This window comes from Lissotriton vulgaris, chromosome 1_1 (assembly GCF_964263255.1).
Source record: "Lissotriton vulgaris chromosome 1_1, aLisVul1.2, whole genome shotgun sequence".
NCBI classification, from domain to species: Eukaryota; Metazoa; Chordata; class Amphibia; order Caudata; family Salamandridae; genus Lissotriton; species Lissotriton vulgaris.
In genome coordinates, this window is record NC_141685.1 from 245692683 (window position 1) to 245696390 (window position 3708).

At 45.4% G+C, this 3708-nt stretch overlaps 1 non-coding gene across 1 annotated transcript; it reads right to left on the minus strand.

Annotated features, from left to right (window-relative positions):
• Positions 1-1848: 1848 nt before the first annotated feature.
• Positions 1849-1920, minus strand: TRNAE-UUC (transfer RNA glutamic acid (anticodon UUC)). Its single transcript has one exon. It is a non-coding gene; the product is annotated as a tRNA-Glu (tRNA).
• Positions 1921-3708: the final 1788 nt, after the last annotated feature.

Sequence of the window (3708 nt, forward strand, 5' to 3'; positions counted from 1 at the left end):
ATGAGGAGAAATTAATAATTTCTCCTCGTGCCAGGTGAAGACCAGGTATTCCCTGGTCTTATTTTTGGCTCTGCCCCATATTTACACCACCCTTGTAAATAGGGGGTAGTGTCAAAAAAGCAATGGCCGTTGTTTTGCAACGTCTACTCTAACACCCATTGCCCGCACCTTTCTCGCTCGGTGTTACTTGAAAGGGGATTTGTTCACAAGGCAGCATTAAGCCACATAAGGAGCCTAACGCTGCCTTGTAAATAAGGCTAAGGGGTTATCGCCACCAGAACGTCCAAAAATTGACATTCTGGTGGTGATAAGCCCTTGAAAATAAGCGCCCCATGGTTTCAAAACTGGAATTGGGAGCACATTTACACTCCCAAATACATATTTTTTAGCAGTTAGCATAAACTTGGCCCACTGCCATTAGAGCGCTTTACATGAGGAACAGATTACATTTCATTTTTTTTTTTGACAAACAGTTCTGGTGAAATTGTCATCCCCTTTATATGTTGTGTAATTACCAACAAAGTGCAGTAATAAAAGAAAGAACATTTTTTATTTATATCCTTTAACACTTGATTAAAGTGTGTCTCTTTGTAAGTTATCCGGTGTGAAGGGCGCTGAAGTACTGTTGTGCAGCCACAGGAGAAAGGGGTCCACACAGGCACAGGAATGATAAAACACCTGTGTGCAGCGTCACATGCCGCCCAGCACAGCCTAAAGATAATGCATAGATTTCCACAGAGAACAGGAGAATGAAAACAGGAAGGGACGCGGTCATCTGAGAGCTACAAACGGGTTCAGTTCTCAAGACAAAACCTAGAATAATATAAAACAAACATAGAAAAGAACGAAAGCACCTCAGGTCCCACCAAGATTTGAACTCGGATCGCTAGATTCAGAGTCCAGAGTGCTAACCATTACACCATGGAACCATCCACACACACTACAGCTATTGCGCCTATTTGTATTGCTTGTTAGAATTCACAAAGTAAAGACAGTGCAAATAACAAGGTATTTTTTTATAAATTAGGTGAAGATTTACAAGCTCCTTGCGCCACTTTTGCATCACTTTTAACATGGGAAAAGTGATGCAAAAGTGGCGCATTGGGGTTGTAAATCAGCCCCTAAGTCTTTAAGACTCTCAAGGAACCTACAACATTTGGGGCCTTATTTACGAAGGTCTTGCGCTGCCGGTGCGTCACTTTTAAAATGGGGAGAAATGACGCAGCAGTGGCGCAAGGCCTTCATAAATGAGGCCCTAGATGCTTTAAAAAGTCTGCTTGGCACAGTCCCTTCACTAGTCACAATAATTGGATACAATGCTAAGAAACAGTGGACACTGGAAAAACAAGGCTGAGAAAGTACTAGACACCACAAACAGCAGCTGCATCTCTCAGACGAGAAAAAACACAAACTTCATAAGACTTAACTTCCTAGAAACCAACACAGCACGAGATTAATGACATAAAACGGACTCTGAAACGCCTCTTTCATAGCACAACAGGAAATAAAACCAGCATTTTTCACAGTGAGACCACAGTAAAAAGGTGCCTTCTTTTTCTGCACCAAGTTATTGATATAATCTGTACTTTTTGTTCTGCAATAAAAGACAAACACTGAATAACCCTTCATAGTATTCATCTGTTTTTGTTCCCCAGGTTATTACAGCAGCTGTGCAGCAAGGGCTGGAGCGGAAACACCAGGAGCTGTGGGGTTGGTGTAAACCTCAGAGCGCATCAGACTGACGGAAGCGGAAGAAGCAAGAGAGCTTAAATAGGACTTTAGGTGTATTTTGCTTTAGAAGGAAAAAATAAAAAGCAAAAAATGTTAGGAGTACTGAAAAAACACATCTTCCCATACCGGGAGTCGAACCCGGGCCGCCTGGGTGAAAACCAGGAATCCTAACCGCTAGACCATATGGGAGGCTATGTGAAACGGTCACAGTCTGTTATCCCAGACTCCACTCTGTACACTTCAAGTCACACTGCCACACTCAGGATTTGACCATCATTGGGCTCACAGACACCCCACTCCTGACAAACCAGAAGGAATGAGAGGTCAGGATTTGTGCAACACCCTGCTCATGTCTCATCATTTACAACCCTGGACCTTCTCCAGACACAGAGCCCAGGACCAGAGGACAGCAGCAGCCCCCGCATTGCCTCTTACTGCCCCCCACCCAGCCAGACAAAGCCACGCCCCTCTCCCCAGGACCCCCCTTCACTCCTGTGTCTCCTCACCAGGCTGAGGGCCCCACAGACCCCTCTCCAGTTACTGTCCAGCTGCTTCCTTGATCCGCCCCCCCTCCCTCCCACGGCACCTGTCACAGGCCCCAGGCTGCCTTGGGTTTGGGGGAGGGTGGCTCCAGTTACACCCCCTCACCCTCTACTATCAGCCCCGACACTGGATTGGTTCACACAGAGGAGGGAGGACCAGCTCAGGTGCACCCTGGCTTCTTCCCAGGGATCTTCAGATGCTCAGGGTGACCGCTAGGGGGCAGCACCGCCACAGCACTCACAGCCCACTGGGCACAGGTGGATGAAATGGAACGCGGAGAGGTTTCCGGTGTCCAAAGAGGTTCTTGGTAACTAAGTTATTTATAACAGTCCCAAAAAGTCTCAGATGTTAGACTGAGTCCTTCGGCCAGCAGCCCTGTCACCAGAGGGACAGAAACAGAATAATTCCAGAGAGTGTTTTGGGATTACGCAGGGAGGAGCAAGTGCAGAGCTGTAGTGGTTCTGCTGTTTTTCCCCAAATCAGAAATATGTTGTTTAAGGCAGTAAACACACATTGTAGGCATATGTTGTCGTGTTTTCCGTTTCTGACTTCATGGCAATTTAAAACACCCAAGTGGAGAAAACTTCAAAAAGAAGGTGCAGTGAGACTGCACCGTGGAAAGGCAAGTGAGACAGCAAGATCTGTATCTTCCGATTGCCCTGGGGCTGCACAGACTGGAAGTCTCGCGCGTGCGTCATCACACTGGGTTCCGTGGCATCATCATACCTATGCACACCATGTCCTGCTCCAGGATTTGTTCTCTGGATGGGCCATGTAAAAAACAAGCATTGGAAATGCAATAGGTCTCGCATTAGGAAAGTTTGAGCGATTGGTATTGTAAATGACCCCTTTTTTATTTATGTGTTGGTTTTAAAAATAGCAAAATTATTAGCTTTGTCAGTTACAATGTCAATAGTTTTAACTTTCGCAAATGTGCCACCTATAGCATTTGTAATGCAATATGTGTTGTATTTACGTGACTTAGATGTATTGATATTACAAATAACAATGGCTTTTCATTTTGTAAATAATTAATACTTAAATAAAAGTTATTGTAATTTATAATGGCAATAGCTTAAACGTTTGTAAATAACTTTTGTGAAGATTATGTTCAGTGTATTTTATTGTGACGAAAATCCAAGAACATTGCATTTGCACCTACACACACACAGAGCCACACACACACACACACACACAGACATATAGATGTGGTGATGGTGGATCTGGGGGATATGGTGGTGGTGGATGTGGTAGTGGTGGTGATGGTGGATGTGGTGGTGATGGTGGTGGATGTGGGGGTGGATGTGGTGGTGGTGGTGGATGTGGTGGTGTGGAGGTGGTGGATGTGGTGGAGGTGGTGGATGTGGTTGTGGTGGATGTGATTGTGGTGGATGTGGTGGTGGTGGATGTGTTGAAAGTGGTGGTGGATGTGGT